Below are 21,299 nucleotides of genomic sequence, written 5' to 3'. Positions count from 1 at the left end.
AACTACATGAAACATATATGAAATAAAAATGATATTTTTACCTTCGTGGTTTATGTCTCATTGTGTCCTAACTCCACTATTCCTGGTTGCATATGGTGTGCTCTCAGACAAGCACTGATAGCTTCCAAGATGGAATATGAAGAATGGACTAATAACTGATACTATGATATGCAATGCTAAATGATTATGCTAAAATGCTAATTGCTATTTGCTTCAAGATTGAAAACTCACGAATGCGTATAAGTTTTACAAATGATTAGCTTGCAAATTCACTTGAAGTCTAACTCTCTCTCAACTAAAACTCCTGATTTTATAGACCTTGAGAGGATAAGATGATGTGGCTCAGATCAACAGTCATGGTCAGGTCTACAGATTTAGATGGTTGTGAGCAAAGGTGAAGGTTGAGAGAAAGGGGGAAGGAGAAGACAAGTGTCACTCATCTCACCTTGACTGGGTTTCTGACTGAGGGAATCTAGGGATGATTGGAGAAAATTTAGGCATGAGAGGACAAGTGGACTCAAGTCCTTCCTAAGATGTAGGGATGTTGGAGAGAATATAGAAGGAGGTTATGAAATATGTGTACGTACACAATATTTTATTAAATTTGGAGGTTGAAGATAAGTGGCTAATAAATGTTTTATTTATTTTAATTTTGTTGAATTAATTTAGCCATATGATGGATGAGTTGGCAAAGGAAAGATGAAGTGGAGATGGAAGGATGAGTTGGATAAGGGATTAAATAATATAGAATTATTTAATATTTGAGACTATATGATAGAAGAATAATCATTAGATATTAGATATTCAAATGATTGAAGGAAATAATTAAATATTAGATATTTAATTAATTGATCAAAAAAATAATTAAATATTAGATATTTAATTAAATAGAGGAATAGGATAGATGAATTAATTGATAAAATATTTCAATTAAATTAATTAATAGAAAGACACGAAATGAATTAAATAAATTAATCTTTTCAAATTAACTATTTAATAGAAGAATAAATATTAAATAAATATAAAATATTTATTTAATCGCTCATAGCCATTTTTATGTGTATACACAACCCACTCATAGACTTGTAAAGTGCATTGATTTCAATGCACTATCAAAACTAGGACAATCAATGCATAGGTTAGGACAATCATAAAACAACATGGTTTAATTATCTCCTTTGATCATATCACACTTGGATCATTCCAAGGGGACCCTCACTCATCCCTCTTCACTTACAACATCAATCAATACCTTTGTTGCTTTTATATCATTCAAATCTTCATGAAAACTTTGTGTTTTCAAACGATGCACTATCAAATCAACACTTTGACATCAATTGGCACGTGCAAACTTTAGCATGGGACCCTGGAAGAAAAAAGAAAGTAAATACATGATATGAACCTTCATTACACCAAGTATTGGCCTAGTTTCAACGTGGAATGAGGGCTTATTACATTTTACAATGTCATTGTTTACCCTAGTAGGGTTTTGATATTGTTTACAAAAATTAAGATAACTTTTTCAAATCACAACCAAAACGAATGAGACAAAGGGAAAATCAGAGAGGAGTCATTCCTCTTTCTTCTCCAATGGATTCCCAATGGAAATGGATAAGCTCTCTTATTGGAAAATGCCTATTTTTCAGACTATCACGGTGGAAGAACTCAAAAAAAGTGAAGGGAACAATGGAATTCTTATTGATTTTTGCTTGTTGTTTACATCCACATACATCCAACCCTTGAATAAATGTTGGAATGGCTTATTTAAATTCCTCCAAGGCCTCCCAACTGAAATAATCACCTTTTAAATGTGTATTACTAAATAACACCTAATTATCTATAAGATGCAAAAAAAAGTTGCTTGAGTAATTTTTGGACAACATAAGCAACTTTGGTTAACTTTAATCCTAGACCTAACCTATGACTTGAATGACTCAAAAATGACACAAATAGGTCCAAATATACCATAAAGACACATAGACATCATCAAACATCATATTTGATGCATGGAGGCATACATCCCATATTAGGCCAATTTTGTAAATATGCGCCAACATGGCCCCCATTAGGAATCAACTTACAAACCATTAGTTTAAATGACCTTATTAGATCATATATGAAATTATTAAATCTTATATGGCCTTTCAATAATTTATTACAACTTTCATACTTCAAAACACAAAAGATTCTAAATTTGCTCATAGAGGCTTGATGGTAGCCTAGGTGCTCCTGAACCAATTAAATCTATGTGAAAGAATTTATTACAACTTTCGTACTTTGAAACACAACTGATGGTAGCCTAGGTGCTCTTGGATTGTAGTCCAATCATTATTGTAAGGTAGTGAACCTTTCCTAAGGGTTGGAGCCTTCATTTTTCCTTCATTGTTACTACCAACAATTGGTATCAGAGCTAGATCCTCTGGAAGAAGATTCAGCTCTTGAAGAGATTTGGGATGGCAACCTATGTGTTCAATAAAAAGAGTGAGATTTGATGGAAGTAATTACACTATTTGGAAGGACCAGATGGAAGTTTATTTGAAATGTCTTGGAGATGAGTATTGGAAGATTACAAAGAATGTCTACAATGTTCCTCTGAATGGACTGATTACTACTACTGAGATCAAGGATGTTGAACATAACATTAAATCTAAGGAAGATTTATTGATTGCCTTGACTGATTTAGAGATGACTAATGTGATGGGTCTGAAGACTGCACATGAGATCTAGAAGAAGCTAGCGACCTTGTATGAAGGAGATGTGCAAGTCAAAGTTGCTAAGTTGTAGAGTTTGAAAGGGAAATATGAAGCATTGAAGATGTGAGAAAATGAAAACAAAACATCCTTTATGGATAAGGTGAATGATCTTTTTAGGAACATCAGATACGTCGGTGGAACCCTTGAAGAAGATGAGAATGTTGCTAAGGTGCTTAGATCATTGCCTCCTTACAAACATAAAGTAGCTGCTATTGATGAATTCTGAATTGTGACTACAATAATTAGAGACATGTCAGTTGGAAATCTTTTTGCATTTGAGTTGAGTGGTTTTGGAGAATCACATGGTAAATCTAAGACTGCATTTAGGATCTCCATATCCAGGAAACAAAAGTATGATCCGAGAGAAAGTTCATGTTGGGTATCCAGATTTGAAAGAGAGAAGAGAGAGATGGAAGAGAAAGAAAGAAAATTGGATGAGCTTGAAGCCCTTATTGCTCAAATATTACCTAAGGGAGCCGGTAAGTATGATGAAGTTTACCTTTGAAAATTTTCTCTTGTAATAAGATGGACATTTTTCTTCTAGGTTCCTTGAGAGAATGTCTAGATATGATAAGAATGATAAATTTGAAAGGCATGATAGATCCGATAAGTATGATATATATGAGAATCATGATAAGAATGATAAGCCCTATAAGCCCTACCACAATTTTAGAAATAAGAAGAGATGTTATTATCCTGATGATGAAGGTGTAACAAATGAAGAATCAAAGAATGGGAATTCAAAAGATGAATTTGTATTTATTACTATCAAGGAAGATGATCCAGTATTAGTGAATCCTACAAGCTGCATTGTTGAAGAGAAAGCTTTAGTTGCTAAGATTAAAGATAAATATGAATGGGTGATTGACATAGGTTGTTCACATCATATGACAGGCGATAAAAGCAAATTTGTGAGTATGGAAATGTATGATGGTGGCATACTGATATCTGGATATTATAAAGCTTGTGTGATTCGTGGTAGAGGTTTTATATCTTTCAGTGGTAAGAATAATATTGATGATGTCTTGTATGATGAAGGTTTGAAGCATAATCTTTTGAGTGTTGGATAGATGGTTGACAAGGGATATGATTTTCAATTCAAGAATGGTAAATGCAAGATCCTAAATGCCTTTGGTATAGAGATTGCATTAGGTACTAAGACTAAAAGTAATATCTTCCACTTGAATGTTGGTGAGAAAAGTTGCTTTATTGCTCAAATTGATGAAATTTGGTTATGGCATAGGAGAATGTGTCATGTTAATTTTGACTGCATGATAAGGATAAGTTCTACTCAAGCTGTTAGAGATTCGCCTAAGATTGTGAAGCCTGCTAATCCGATATGTAAGGAATGTCAAATGGGAAAGCAAACAAGAATTTCATTTAAGAGTAAATTATATTCATCTAGTGGATTGTTAGATCTAGTGCATACTAACTTATGTGGTCCTACAAGAGTGAGAAGCATGCAGGGTGACATATATTTCATGTTACTAATTGGTGATTACTATAGGATGATGTGGGTTACCTTTCTAAGGGAGAAATAAGAAGTGTTGGAGGAATTCAAGTTATTCAAATTTAGAGTGGAGATTGAGACAAGATTGAAACTGAAATGCCCGAGATTTGATAGAGGAGGAGAATTTACATCAGGAGAGTTTGATACATTATGTGAGAGGAATGACATTAGAAGACAATTATCTACTCCTAGAACCCCTTAGAAGAATGGAGTTGTTGAAAGAAAGAACAAAACTATCTTGGATGTTGCAAGGACTATGTTGAATGAAGGAAATATTGCAAAAACCTTTTGGAGAGTTGTTAGCACTGTTGTTTACACATTCAACTGGGTGTATACTAAAGGTGATGCTAGCAAGAATCCTTATGAGATGTGGTTTTTTCATGTTCCTATAGTTATATATTTCAGAGTTTTTGGAAGTAAATGTTATATCAAGATAGATGAGGATATAGGAAAGCTTGATTGAAGATGTGATGAAGGAATCTTCTTGGGATATTCTACTAAGAGAAAGGTCTACGGTGTTACAATAAGAGACTAAGAAAGATAGGAGAAAGTACAAGTGTGAAGGTGGATGAATATCTTGGAAAGTAGATCAGAGCATGTTGTTATGATTTTGATGATGAAGATATTCCTAAGCCTGTGCATACTGAGATCTTGAAGTAGAATGATTTGGTGGAGATAGTTAATGTGGATATTGTTTCTACCAGTGAATAAGTGCAAGAGCCTAAGAATCACAACAATCAGAAGACTATGAGTTATGTAAGATTGAATCATTTAGAAAATCATATTATTGGTGATAAAAATAAAGGTGTGATGACTAGAAGAAGGATTGTTGTTGAAGAGATGTGTTTGATTTCAAAGATTGAGCCTGAAGATGTTGCAAAATAATGTAAGGATGAGAAATGGATAAAAGCAATGGAAGAAGAGCTGAATCAAATTGAGAAGAATAACACTTGCGAGCTTGTTCCAAGACCTAAAGACAAGAATGTAATTAGTACTAAATGGGTGTTTCGAAATAACTGAATGAAGTCGATGAAGTTGTCAGAAACAAAGCAAGATTGGTATGCAAGGGATGTTCTTAGATGGAAGGTATTTATTATGAGGATACTTTTACTCATGTAGCTAGAATTGAAGTTGTTAGATTGTTGCTTGTATATGCTTCTTATGAGAATTTAAAGGTATATTAGATGGATTTCAAGTCAGCCTTTTTGAATGGTGATCTAGAAGAGGAAGTCTACATTGAGCAACTAGATGGATTTTTATTATCAAATGAATGAGAAATGGTATACAATTTTAAGAAAGCTCTATATGGACTTAATAAAGCCCCTAGACCCTGGTATGCTAGACTAGACAAATAGTTGACAAAGTTGGGATTCTGTAAAGGTACTAGTGCTAGTAATGTATACTTTAAAGTTGAGAATGAAACATTTTGATTATTGAAGTCTTTGTTGATGATATCATTTTTGGCAGTGATGATGATTTGAGTATGAAATGTGCTGATGATATGTGAAAGGAATTTGAGATGTATATGATAGGTGAGATGAAATTCTTCTTAGGATTGTAGATTACTCAGAACGGTAAAGGTATTTTCATTTCTCAATCTAAGTATGTGAAGGAATTGTTGAAGAAGTTCGGGTTAGCTGATTCTAAACCTGTTGGAACTCCTATGGTAACTACATGCAAATTGTCTAAGAATGATAAATCTCAAAAAGTTAATTAGACTTTTTATAGATCTATGGTTGGTGGATTATTGTTCTTGAATCATACTAGACCATATGTTATGCATGTTGTTTGCCTTTGTGCTAGATTTCAAGAAGATCCTAAGGAGACTCATGTTACTATTGTGAAGAGGTTTTTTAGATATTTGAAGGGGATTGTTGACTATGGTTTGTGGTATCCGAAGAATGATAATTTCTTGTTATGTGCTTACATCGATGTTGATTGGGCAAGTGATGTTGATTACCGGAAGAGAACTATCGATGGAGCATTCTTTTTTGGAAAGAAGTCAATTTCATGGTCCAGTAAGAAGCAAGTTATTGTATCTTTATCTACTGCTAAAGTTGAATACATTGTTGCTGCTAGCAACTATACTTAGGTAGTTTGGATGAAGTAGATGCTAAAGGATATTAGAGTGATTTATGATAAGCCTACTATTATTGATTGTGACAATTCAAATGCTATCAATATTTCAAAGAATCTGGTATTGCATTCTAAAACAAGCATGTGTCCATAAAGTATCATTTCTTGAGGGAGAAAATCAATGATGAGGAAGTCATATTGGAATATGTACTCAAAAAGGACTAGATTGTAGACATTTTCACTGCCTTTGTCTGCAGATATGTTTGTCTATTTAAGAGGCAAGCTAGGGGTCTCTGCCCGTCATTATGAGAACTAGATGCATGGAGTTGCATCAATCTAGTGGATTTCAGAGCTTTATCTTTTTATCGGGGTTAATGAGTTGGTGTTGCTACTCAGCCAGAGCAGTTAGGGTATGATTTCGATGATTAGTTGTGAGTTTATCCTAAGGAGGAGTGATTGTCCTTATTAGAGGATGAGTTTTGGAGAGAGAGCATAATGTGTATTTTGTCTTTGGCACTGTTGTCAAAGAGGGAGAGAAGCATGTGAAAAAATTCTCTATCTTTGAAGCTTTGTGTGCATGATCTTAGGGGGAGTTTGTTGCAAATTGGTGGTGTTGATTCATTCCTTTGTATTGATTGTTTTCATATTCATATGTTGTCATCAATGCTAAAGGGGGAGATTGTTGGATACTGTTGTTGCTAGGATATGTTGTTGTCATTGATGTCAACATATTCTTATGTTTTGGTATTGCAGAGAGCTATTTTGGTGTTCTGATGTTTGCATTGAGTTGATATGGTTGGTTTATCTATTTGGGATGCTGGAATACTTCATTTCTTATTGGTTTTAGTGATTCTAAAGATTACTTGATCGTATTATTTGATCCGGTTTGGAGTTTAGTCTTTCTATTAAGTGGTTGATAGTTTTTTGGTATTTGATCCATTGTTCTTCGGTATGATCATATCTTTGATTGTGGATTTGGGAGAATGTTTTGGATGTTCATATCTATCTACATTAAGATGGTTTGTGATTTGGTGCTTAGGAAGTCATCTTTCTAGTCTGAATTGCTATTGCTTGGTATTCTTGAGAGTTAGCGTGTTGATTGATGAAGATTTGATTAAGTGGTGTTATGTGTGTTATTGTCTTTATCTTTACTCTTGTTGCAGTTGATTGAAATCTAATATTGTACTTAATTGGCATAATCTAAGACTCCAAGGTATGTTCAGAAAAATTCACCCACAAGACTAGATCATTAGAGATAAGAGAAAAGGTTGTATCACAAGACACAAAGCAATGCAAGAACAAGTCTTGTTGTGTTTACTATTTTAAATTGAGCCAAAGACAATAGAAGAGGCTTGTAATGATCAGAACTGGATAAAATCTATGAAAGAAGAACTAGATCAAATTGAGAAAAAATAGACATGGGAATTAGTTATTAGATTGGAAGAAAAGAACGTGATTGGAACTAAATGGGTATTCCAAAACAAGCTAGATGAAGATGGAAAGGTTGATTTATAAAGGATGCACTCAGATTGAAGGCATTGAATTTGATGAAACTTATGCCCCAGTTGCATAGATGGAAGCAATCTGGATGTTCCTGGCATTTGTAGCATTTAAGGACTTCAAGGTTTATCAGATGGATGTAAAATCAACATTCTTGAATGGAGAATTGAAAGAAGAAGTTTACATTGAACAACTAGAAATTTTTTAGGTTGAGAGATGATCCAAAGCTTTTTTGTAGATTGAAAAAGGCTATTTATGGATTAATACAAGCCCCTAGGGTTTGGCATGAAAGACTAGACAAGTATCTGACTGATCAAAGAATTTAGACAGGTTCAACTGACAACAATTTATACTTCAACACCGATTCGGGTAAAACCTTAATTGTATTTGTATATGTTGATGATATAATCTTTGGAAGAAATGAAGGTATGTGAAGAAGATTTGTTGATAAAATACAAAAAGAATTTGAAATGTGCATGATTGGTGAGTTGAATTTCTTCGTCGGTTTTAAAGTTAATCAAAATGACAAAGGAATTTTCATTTCTCAATCTAAGTATATCAAAGAGTTGTTAAAGAAATTTGGATTTGAGAATTCCAAACCGATGTGTACACCCATGACCATTGGATGCAAGCTGACCAAGGATGATAAATCTCCTAAGGTAGATGAAAGTCAGTATAAATCAATGATTGCAGGACTATTATATTTGACTACTACCAAATAGGATATCATGTATGCAGTATGTTTGGCAGCTAGATTTCAACACGAACCGAAAGAATCACATGTTGTGGCAATGAAAATAATTTTCAGATATCTTAAAGGCACATAAGAGTTTGGTTTTTGGTATACTAGGAGTTTAGATTTTACCTTGATACCTTATACAAATGCAGATTGGGCCATAAATGTTGATGATACGAAAAGTACAAGTGGAGGAGCATTCTTCCTTGGCTCCCAGTTGGTTGTTTGGTCAAGAAAGAAGCAAGACTCTATGTCTTTATCTACATCAAAAACAAAATACATTGTAGCATCTTCTTGTTGCACTCAAATTCTATGGATGAAGCAAACTTTGAAGGAATTTGGTGTAAATTTTTATGACCCCATCTCAATCAAGTGTGATAATACTAGTGCAATAAATATTTCAAAGAATTCAGTACAATATTCTAGAACAAAGTGTTGGACATTGGTTGACGTGTTTGTTAGTATCATCCAAGAAGAAAGACTGAGAGAGGGGGGTGAATTAGTCTTCACTGGAATATAAAACTTTAAGAACATTAACAGATCTACCAAATTACAACAATAGATAGATAATAAAATTAATAGCACAACTCACAACACCAAGATTTTGACGTGGAAAGCCCAATTAAGGGAAAAATCATGTTGGAAACCTACCCATAGTAAGATGATACTTTGCAGTAGTATGTGAAAATATTACATTAGGGAATGCACATGCATTTAGGCACACTACATATAGCTCACTACTCAAAAGATATTTGTCCGAAAAGCTACAACCCCCTCAGGGAAGTCTCACTAACTTACAATATAAGTCGGACTACAATCTGAAAGAAGTGAACTGAAAGAATAACATCTCCAAATGCCTAATTACAGTTCCAATTAAGCACAAATGTCTACTCAGCAACACCAATCTCACCTCAAACTCAACATCAAATGATAAAACACTTATTCACACACAAATCTCTCTCTGATAATGTAGACACAACATCGACACACAAAATACATGAATAATTTACCTATATATATAATTCATCAACCTTGATAACAAGGTCGGCTAAAACCTAACCCTCAACTCATAATTAAAAAATTACACCACGCATTCCCCCACCAGAAATACCGCATAACACGCAAATCAATACTGATTGATGAATACCACCTAAAATTGGCACAATGATCAATGAGGATCACCAAAACCAATAGGACATGACTAGGAAACACCAACAAGAATGTTAGAACCATTCAAAACAGTTGCACCAACACCTCTTTTCAAATCTTCATTGATCAACGTCTAGAACCTCAAGAACACAACCAATCAGCAATTGTCATGAAGAAAAATAACTTGCAAAGCACCAAATAATGAACCATCTAAAATGAAGATACACAAGATCATCCCAAACAATATCCCAAAGTCTCATCACAAGATTTGATCACACATGAATATACTAGAAGAATATCATCCTCTGTAAAACAATGATCAACAAAACCAAACTACAAAACTAGATCAGAAAATCTTTCCAATCACACCAAAATAAATCACAAGAATATGTTGACATCAATAACAACAACATATCCTAGTAGTAGTAATGACCAACCATATCCAACAATCTCCAAAATTATCCCCCTTTGGCATTGATGGCAACATATGAATGTGAAAAATAGTCAATGCAAAGAAAGAAGATATCACCGACAAAATCCCCCTAAGATCAAGATAGATAAACATTTTTTCACATGATCTCTCTCTCTCCCTTTGACAACAATTCCAAAGATCTCAAATTAGATAACCAAACTTATTCTCCCCGAAAACATAAACTCGAATCTCTCTCCCCCTGAAACACAGACTACTCCAATAGAGGAGCAACACCATCTCATCAATCTAGATAAGAGAGTAAGGCTCTGAAATCCACTAGATTGATGCAATTCAATGCATCTAGTTCTCATCGGGAGGGGTGGTTACCCCTAACTTGTCTCTCAAATAGAAAAATGTATCTGCAGGCAAAGGCTTAGTAAAAATATCAACTATATATTACTTTGTAGATACATACTCAAGCTTCACCTTCTCCTCACTGACTTTCTCTCTCAAGTAATGATTTTTGATTGACACATGCCTAGTCTTTGACATGTTGATAGCACATGAATTATCATAGTATATAATAGTAGGCTCATCATGAATAACTCTAATATCTTTCAACATTTGCTTCATCCAGACTACCTTAAGTGCAATTAGTAGCAGCAACAATGTACTCAACTTTAGCAGTAAATAAGAACACTAAATCTTGTTTCTTGCTAGCCCATGAGACTAACTTCTTACCTAAAAAGAATGCTCCATCAGTAGTGCTCTTCTGATCATGATCAACAATAGCAGCCCAATCCACATCAGTGTAGGTACACAACATGAAATAATCATTCCTCGAGTACCATAAACCATAATCCACAGTTTCCTTCAGATATCTGAATATCCTCTTAACAATAGTGACATGATTCTCATTCAGATCATATTGATATCTAGCAGCCACACACACAACATGCATAATGTTAGGCCTAGTCTAAGTAAGATATAGCAATCCACCAACCATAGATCTGTACAAACTCTTATTAGCTTTAGGAGATTCATCATTCTTGAGAAATTTATAACCAATCACCATAGGAGTTTTAACTAGTTTGGAGTCATCTAATCCAAACTTCTTCAGCAATTCCTTCACATACTTAGTTTGAGATATGAATATACCTTTTCTTGTTTGTGCAATCTGCAAACCTAAGAAGAATTTCATCTCACCAATCATATACATCTCAAATTCTTTATGCATATCACCAACAAACTTCATGCTTAAGTCATCATCACCACCAAAGATAATGTCATCAATAAAGACTTCAATAATTAAGATGTTATCATTTTCAATCTTGAAATATAGATTACTGTCAACAACACCTTTAGTAAATCCCAATTTCAACAAGTATTTGTCTAGTCTAGCATACCAGACTATAGGAGCTTGTTTTAATCCATAAAGAGCTTTCTTCAATTTGCATACCATGTCTCCATCATTCGACAATGAAAATACATCAGAATGTTTAATGTAAACTTCTTCTTCTAGATCACCATTCAAAAAGGTTGATTTGACATCCATCTGATAAACCTTGAAATATTTATAAGAAAGCATCAATCTAACAACTTCAAGTCTAGCAACTGAAGAAAAAGTCTCCTCATTATCAATTTCTTCTTGGTGTGAATACCCTTTGCAGACCAATCTAGCTTTATTTCTGACTTCACTGACTTCATTCAATTTATTTTTGAATAGCCATTTAGTACCAATAGCATTCTTATCTTTAGGTCTAGGCACAAGTGCCCAAGTATTATTCTTTTCAATCTAATCTAGTTCTTCTTCCATATATCTCATCCAATTTTCATTACAAGCTTCAACAACATGTTTAGGTTCAACTTTAGAAATCAGACATACTTCTTCAGTTGCTAACCTTCTTCTAGTCATCATACCTTTATTCTTATCGCCAATAATCTGATTCTTAGAATGATTCAATCTTACATACCTCAGAGTCTTCTGATTATTTTGATTCTCGGGATCCTGAACATCTTCACCGACAACAACAACATCTGGATTAATAGTCTCTATGAAATCATTCTTCTTAGGTTCTTTAGGCTAAACATAAACTAGAATAACATGTTGACCATCATCATATCTGCATGCTTTGATCTCCTTCCTAGGGTTCTCATCCACCTTCACATTTGCACTCTCAACTATCTTTCTCAATCTCCTATTATAGCATTGGTAGGCTTTTCTCTTAGTTGAATATCCCAAGAAGATACCTTCATCACTTCTAGCATCAAACTTTCCTATATCATCATCTCTATTGATATAACATTTGCTACCAAATACTCTGAAATACCTCACAGTAGGAACATGACCAAACCATAGCTCACAAGGATTCTTACCGGTATCACCTTTGATAAGTACTCATTTGAATGTGTAAACAACAGTACTAATGGCTTCTCTCTAGTAGATCTACAAAATATTTCACTCAATCAATATAGTATTTGCAACATCTAAAATAGTTCTATTCTTCCTCTCGACAATTCCATTTTGCTGAGTGGTTCTAGGAGAGTATAATTGTCTTCTAATTCCACGCATCTCACATAATCAATTGAACTCATTGGAACAAAATTCTTCACCTCTATCAGATCTTAGACACTTCAACTTCAATCCAAGCTCACTTTCAACTTTAGCTTTGAATATCTTAAATTTGTCAAATGCTTCTGATTTTTCCTTCAAAAAGACAACCTACATCATCCTAGAATAATCATCAATTAGCAGCATAAAATATCTATCACCCTACACTCTTCTAACATTTATTGGTCTACATAGGTCAGTATGCACATGATCTAGCAGTCCATCAGATGTATACTATTTTGTCTTGAATGAAATTCTTTTTTGCTTACCCAACTGACATTCCTTACATACCAGATTAACAGGATTAACAATCTTAGGCAGATCTCTAACATGTGTAGAAAATATCTTAAACATTGAATCAAATTTTACATGACACATTCTCCTATGACACAACCAACTGTCATCTATCTTAACAATAAAACAAATTTTCTCACCAACATTCAAATGAAAAATGTTACCTTCACTATTAGTCCCAGATGCAATCTCTATATCAAAGGCATTAAAGATCTTGCATTTACCATCCTTGAATTATAGATCATAACCCTTATCAACCATCTATCCAACACTCGAAAGATTGTGCTTCAAACCTTAAACATATAGGACATCATCGGTGTTATGATTACCATCAAAACAAATAGAACCTCTCCCACATATCACACAGGCTTTGTCATCTCCAAATATAACTATTCCACCCTCATACCTTTCCATGCTTACAAATTTTCTTTTATCACTGGTCATATGATGTGAAAAACCACTGTTAATCACCCATTCATCCTTTTCCTCTACCTTAGTAGCCAAAGCTTTCTCCTCAACATAACAACTACTGGAATCAATAGGTACAAGTCTATCTTCTTTAATGGCAATAAACACAACTTCATCTCCTTATGATTCATCATCTGTAATACCTTCATCTACAACATAATAACAGTTCTTCTAGTTCCTAAACTTTATGTTAGGCTTATAAGACTTATCATACTTTTCATGCTTCTCATATCTATCATGCTTATCAAACTTATCATGCTTGTCATACTTAGCCATTCTCTCCAGGCATCTAGAAGAAAAATGTCCTATCTTATTACAAGAAAAACATTTCAAGGGCAAATTTCCATCATACTTATTGGCACCTTTAGGCAATCTCTGCGAAATCAGTTCATCAAGCTCTCTCTTTCTCTTCTATATCTCTTCTCTCACTTTCATATCTAGATATTTTGCACTCATCAGGATCATACTTATGGTTATTGGATACAGACACATATTCTCTGAATGCTATTTTAGACTTTCCATGTGATTCTCCAAACTCACTTAGCTCAAATGCAACAAGCTTTCCAACCAAAACATCTCTTGTCACTGTATTCACACTTTGGATCTCATTTATAGCAGCAACCTTATGTTTATAAGGAGGCAGAGATCACAACACCTTAGCAACAATTTCATCTTCCTCAATGCTTCCACCGACACATCTGACACCTAGGACAAGGTCATTCACCTTATCCATAACAGAATGTATGTTCTCATCATCTCCCATCTTCAATATCTCATATTTTCCTTTCAAACTCTACAACTTAGCAACTTTCACGTGTTTGTCACCTTCATACAAAATCTCAAGCTTCTCCCAGATCTCATGTGCGGTTTGAAGTCCCATAACGTTTGTCATTTCAGAATCAGTCAAGGCACTAAGAAATGCTTCCTTCGCTCTGATGTTATATTCATCTTCCTTAACCTCATCTGGAGTAGATGGTCTATTCTAAGGAACAATATAGGGATTCTTTGTGATCTTCCAGTAATCTTCTCCAAGACACTTCAAGTGCACCTCCATCTGGGTCTTCCATATAGTATAGTTGCTTCCATAAAACCTTGGATTTTCCTTCTTGAAAAGAATACCTTGAGCTGCCATCCTGGATCTCCTCAAGTGATCAAGCTTCTACCGAAGGATCTAGCTCTAATACCAATTGTTAGAAGCAACTGAGAAGGAAGAACGAGAGGGGGGGTGAATCAATCTTCACCAGCATATAAAACTTTAAGCACAATAATAGATCTACTAAATTACAACAATAGACAGATAAGAAAATTAACAAAATAACTCAATTCACCAAGATTTTGACATGGAAAACTCGATTAAGGGAAAAACCACAGTGGGAACCTACCCATAGTAAGATGATACTCTGCAGTAGTATGTGAAAATATTACAATAGGGAATGCACATGCATTCAAGCACACTACCTAGAGATCATTGCTCAAAAGATATTTGCCCAAAATTCTACAACCCTTAAGGAAATCTCACTGACTTACAATATAATTTGGACTACAATCTGGAAGAAGTGAACTGGAAGAATAGCATCTCCAAATGCCTGATTACCATTTCGGTTAAGCACAAATGTCTTCTTAGCAACACCAATCTCACCTCAAACTCAACACTGAATGATAAAACACATGTTCGCACACAAATCTTTCTCTAATAATGTAGACACAACATCGACACACAAACTACATGAATAATTCACCTATATATACAATTCATCAACCTTGATAACAAGGTCGGCTAAAACCTAACCCTCAATTCATAATTATAAAATTACATCACACTATACAAAGATTGATCACTAGACCAATATAATGATTTAAATAGAATATCAAGGTCCTAAATAAAATTCCCAAATGATCAACTCCATCAGAAATGATGCAAAGATCAATCGCAACATGTTCCACCACCAAAAATATTGCATAACACACAAATCAATACCGGTTGATGAAAACTACCAAAAAATCACACAACGATCAATAGAGATTTCCAAAAATAATAGGACACAACTAGGAAACACCAGCAAGTATGTTAGAACCATCTGAAATAGTTGCACCAACACCTCTTTTCAAATCTTCATCGATCAACGTCTAAAACCTCAAGAACACAACCAATCATCAACTATCATGAAGAAAGATAACTTGTGGAGGACCAAATCACAAACCATTTGAAATGAAGATATAAAAGATCATCCCAAATAATACCCTAAAGTATCAACACAATATTTAATCACACCGAATATACCAGAGGAAATATCAACCTCTGCAAAATAGTGATCAACAAAACCAAACTACAAAATTGGATCAAAAACAATTTCCAATCACACTCAAATAAATCATAGGAATATGTTGACCTCAATGAAAACAACATATCCTAGCAACAACAATGACCAACCATATCCAACAATCTCCAATAGTGTTTTCATTTATGTTAACATATTCTCCTGTGTATTCCAGTGTTGCAGTTAGATTGAATGAGTTGGTTTAGCTTGTGTATTGTAGATGAGCTAATACAATTTAAAGAGTTTCTGGTATATTGTCTATAGATGGTCCATTCCCATTTGCAGAGGTTCGCATGATGTTTTGATTATGAGGTTTGGTATTGAGAATTGTATTCAGTTGTTTATACTCTGTATTGCTCCAGAATTACTACATCTTTAGTTGCAGATGTGAGGAATGTATTGTGGACATTGATGTGTGTCCCTTAGTTCGATTGGTTCATGATTTGTAAATCTACAAGATAATATTTCATGTTGATAGTCGGTTATGTTGGTGTTCTTGAGCTCCGGTAGAGAGACGGTGATGATTCTAGTAATCTGAGTTGCTGCGGTTGTTGTGGTGCAATTCACATTGCTTGTGAATGTTTCTAGATTATGTTCTATACATATTGGTGGTTTGCATTGATTGTTGTGCGCGTTATTGATCATTTTATTCATGTTATGTGACATTCATGTTATTGGTGATATTATTCATGTTATGCGACATTCTTGGTGATTGTAGCATGTTATGGATGATTGAGGCATAATTGTTGGAGGTGTTGTGTGTTTGCAGTATTGATTTTGGTCCAGACTATGTCTTAGTCGGTATTGTTTTAGTCTGCATATATTGTTGTAGCGTGTGAGGTTATTATTTTGTTATTTGTATAGAGGGTATGGCTGACCTTGAAATATAGGTTGATTACTTGTATAAATGAATGTAATAATCATTGAGAGTGATGATGCTATGTGCAAATATTGTATTAATCATTCAGTAGTAGGGAAGTTGTGCGAAGTTGTGTGAGGAAGTGTGTTGCAAAAAATATTTGACAGTGAGCTTATCTGGAACTTTACTCAGGCATATGGAGATACTATTTTCACAGTTTATGTAATCCTGATTGTTGTCTGAATGCTTTTGTAAGCCGGTGAGACTTTCTGTAAGGCATTACACCTTCCCTGAAGGTTGTATCCTTTCTAGGTTTCTTATTTGAGTGGTGAACTCTAGACAATGTGCCTGAATGCATGTGCATTCCCCATTGTAATATTTCATTTACTCTTAACAGGGTATTATCTCATTATGGCTAGGTTCCCATCATGGTTTTTCCCTTAAGTGGGTTTTCCACATCAAAAATATTGGTGTTATGTTTGTTATTGATGTGGTGTTGTCTCATGCTTTAACTATTAATTATCAGATTTGATTTGTGGTTTAAGTTGCAAAAAGTTTTTGTGCAAACTGATTCACCCCCCCAGCTCAGTTTGTTGCATTGTTGCCAACACAAAGCATATATCTATTAGGTACCACTTTTTGAGAGAAGAAGTGTTGTATAATGAGGTCAGACTTGAGTATGTATCCACAAAAGAGCAGATTGCAAATATATTCACTAAGATGTTGTGCAAAGATACTTTTGAGTATCTTGGATAGAAATTAGGGGTATTACCCCTCTCTAGTTTGAACTAATGTGCATTTTGATGTGCATTGGTACAATGACCAACCTGTATATTCTTTTCTAGACTATTGATTGTGTTCTTCCTCTTAGGCGGGGCATGAGTGAGTTTCTCAAAGGGTGTTTTGTCCATGTTTGTCATTACTGTCAAAGAGGTGGGGGGGGGAGAGAGAGTTTGCATGATGTTATTGATAGATGTTACTATCAATCACAAAGGGAGATATTGTTACCATTATGTTATATGTGTGTACATGTAAAATTCATCATTACTTAACTAGAATTAAAGGGAAATCATGAATCCCTATTTAATTAAAGAATTATAAATAAACCAATGAAATAATGCAAACAAAGTAATAGGGTTTATAACATTCAATCAAAAACTCCATATTCCATGATTGCATGTAGCTTCCATTGTTCTTTTGCTTATTGTGGCATGGTGACTCACAAATATTCCACTACTAACCTAAAAATGACACAAGATTTAAAAGTTTGTGATTGTTGAAAATAGAGAATTGATGCTGAATTTATAGATTTTTGGGGAGGATTGAATGAGAGGTGGAACTCAGGTGAGCTAAAAAGTTGATTTATAGTTAAACTATTGATTTGCAGGTGGAACTCAATTGATTGAATAGATAAAAGAGTTAATTGATTGATGACAAAGAAAGCTTTATTTAGAAAAATCTAATTGGAAGATAGAAAAAGAATGATTGGAGGAGAATTAAACAATAATGCAATTAATCAATTAATTGAATTGATCAATTAAAATAGATTGAGTTATTAACTAGCGATGACTGATTGAATGCTTTTTGGAAAAAAAAAAAAGAGTAGAAGATAGAAATAGAGATTGGAAAGATAATTGATTAATTTAGCATGTGCTTGAACATGATTTAGATTTTCAATTTAATCTTTTCATGAGAATTGATTTAAATATTAAATTTATTTTAAATTCAATTTTATATTTGAATTCATGCAAACTTGATTTAGATTTTCAATTTGATTTTTGCATGTCTTTGACATTGATTTCGAATAATGAAATTGAAATGCACATGTAACTTAAATTAAATGAAATTGGAAGAATATGAATTTGAATTTGAATTAGAGGAATTAATGAAATTAGACGAAATTAGAATTTGGGGAATTGGAATTTGAATTTGTAGAATGAATTAGCTAATTAAATAATTTCAAGAAACTATTAATTATTTAGAAATTGAATTTAATTAAATAATAAAAATTATTTAATTTAAAGGATTAAAATCACTTTTAATTAAATAATTAATATTTAGAAAAGGGTTTAAATTATTAATTGATGAGGAATAGAAATTGAAATAGTATAATTAGTAAGATGATGAAGAAATATGAATTTAGAAGAATAAGATTAATAAAAATAATTAAATAGTTTTTAATCAATCAAGATGAATAATTAGTACATGATTAATGAGACATTTTTTAGGTGTCTACATTTGCCCTTCTTTGAGACAATGTCAGAATGATGTTGTTTCAAAGAAAATGAAAAATTTCTTGCCCCAGTATGCCCTAGTGATGCTTAGGGTGTAATGCCCCCTCGAGAGATCGTCTATGCATTAAAGGTATGAATGATCTCTCAAACGAAGAAGAATGTGAGATAGAAGAATAGTTATTGATTAGAAATAGAGATAGGTGACGTGAAGATGATATTGAGATAGAATATGACATAATAGAATTAAATGAGATGATAAAATGATAGAAGAGAATTAGAAGCAATTGAGGATGATTGATATGAGATTGTGGATTGATAATGATAGACTAAAAAATGAAGATGATGGTTTTCACAAAATTTTGTGCCTTTATTCATAGCACAATATATGTTCATCAATGAGCCTTATTATGTAACAATGGAGCTTTGCACATCGGGTATAAGGAACCAAGATGTAAAGATATCTTTTTGAAGAAATAAACACATAGAAGACAAGCAATAAATCCTCCATTATGGGAATAATGATAGGGGTCGAGGTATGTGGGGTAGTCACAAACATAGTTATCCTTGATACTTTCCAAATGAACGTACCAATCACAGACACCCACTGGAACTATTTCCCCATAACTTCATTGGTACACACCACAAACAACAAACAAATAAAAGATAATGCCCATGATGGCTCCTCTAGTTACTTGTGGACATCCTTGAGTGGTATAGGTACATAATCTGTCACCAAATGATAAAAGATAGAGACTAACTAGGACAAAATTCAATAGCTATACTGATATGTGCCTTCGTTCTTGATTTCTTGATGTGATGGTTGATAATGTCTGATATCAGAAAGTGTGGACATCGTTTAAGACTGACCTGTCTAACTTTGAGTGTATCTATCTCTATTTAAGACAAGATAATGATCACTTGATATGGATATTTGATATAATTGATTAGATAACTTGATCGGTTTGATTGCAAATTGTTGCTTAGATATTTGTATCCTTTGTTAACTTTGTGTGAAGAGTTTGTTGGATATCTGCTAGGGTGCACTAGTACAAAAACAACAATATATGACTAAAAAAACTACCAAAAAATGTAGATAAATGACTAAATTTGATCACGTGACCACTGGTAGTTTATTGCCAGTCATAAATCAATTTAGTCATGTGACCACTAGTTGTTTTGATTGATCAATTTGGTCATCGATTTGGTCATTGATTTGGTCATCGATTTGGTCATCGATTTGGTCATTTATTTGGTCATCGATTTGGTCATATATTTAGTCACTAATGTAGTCATATATTTAGTCACTAATTTAGTCATATATTTAATCATTAATTTAGTCATTGATTGTTGTTATCTGGTCATTTATTTAGTCATGATAGTCACTAATTTAGTCATATATTTAATCATTAATTTAGTCATTGATTGTTGTTCTCTGGTCATTTATTTAGTCATATTAGTAATTTATTTAGTTGTATATTTAGTCATTAATTTAGTTATGTACTGAGTCATTATTTTAATCATTGATTGTTGTTATATGGTCATTTATTTAGTCATTATTTTAGTCATATATTTAGTCCTTATTTTAGTCATATATTTACATCCATTGGTAGTATATTTAATCATTTTTATTTATTGGTAGTATATTTAATCATATTATAATGCAAAAATAATATAACATTAAACTCAAACTAGATCATAGAAGAAAATAAAAAATATTACATATACGAACAAGCTACATGTTAGAATTAAAAGATCGATTGAACATCATGACAAACAAGATAATCTACAATAAAAAAATATAATACAAATATGTATATATAAATCAAGTTATAAGATGTCAAACCTATCTAAGGGTATATATGCAAATATAATAAAAAATGTCAAAGTTGTCTAAGTTTCCAACTCTTTCAAAATATTCAAAGTACTGCGTAAAACAATAAGAAACATGATAAACATATTCAAATATATAATTTTCTGCAAATATTTTAATGGCCACCTTGCGAAGGTTCCCTCTTTCTCTTTCAGATGGATGGCTCCATCTATTTTGTCTTCATAAGGAAGAGGTATGTTACTTGTGACCATTAAAATGTTCACATTTGCATCACCTGTTCCTTTGCAGTTTACTCCATGTAGAATAGATAGGGAGTGAATCCTCCCAATGCCAACATCAACACTATCAAATGGATCCAACAACCTAACTTTATCACCTTCATTGAATTTATCAGTACGTTTCTACAAAAGGAAAAAATAACACGTTATATTAATACATATGTAATGATTACCCTCATTTGCATAATAAAACAACCATTAATTTAATAGTACATGTGTTAAAATAACTACAAAAAGAAAATTTCAAAAAAATTGCAATGATTCTACAGC

This window comes from Cryptomeria japonica, chromosome 10 (assembly GCF_030272615.1).
Source record: "Cryptomeria japonica chromosome 10, Sugi_1.0, whole genome shotgun sequence".
Lineage (NCBI taxonomy): Eukaryota > Viridiplantae > Streptophyta > Pinopsida > Cupressales > Cupressaceae > Cryptomeria > Cryptomeria japonica.
This window is presented reverse-complemented; position numbering follows the sequence as displayed.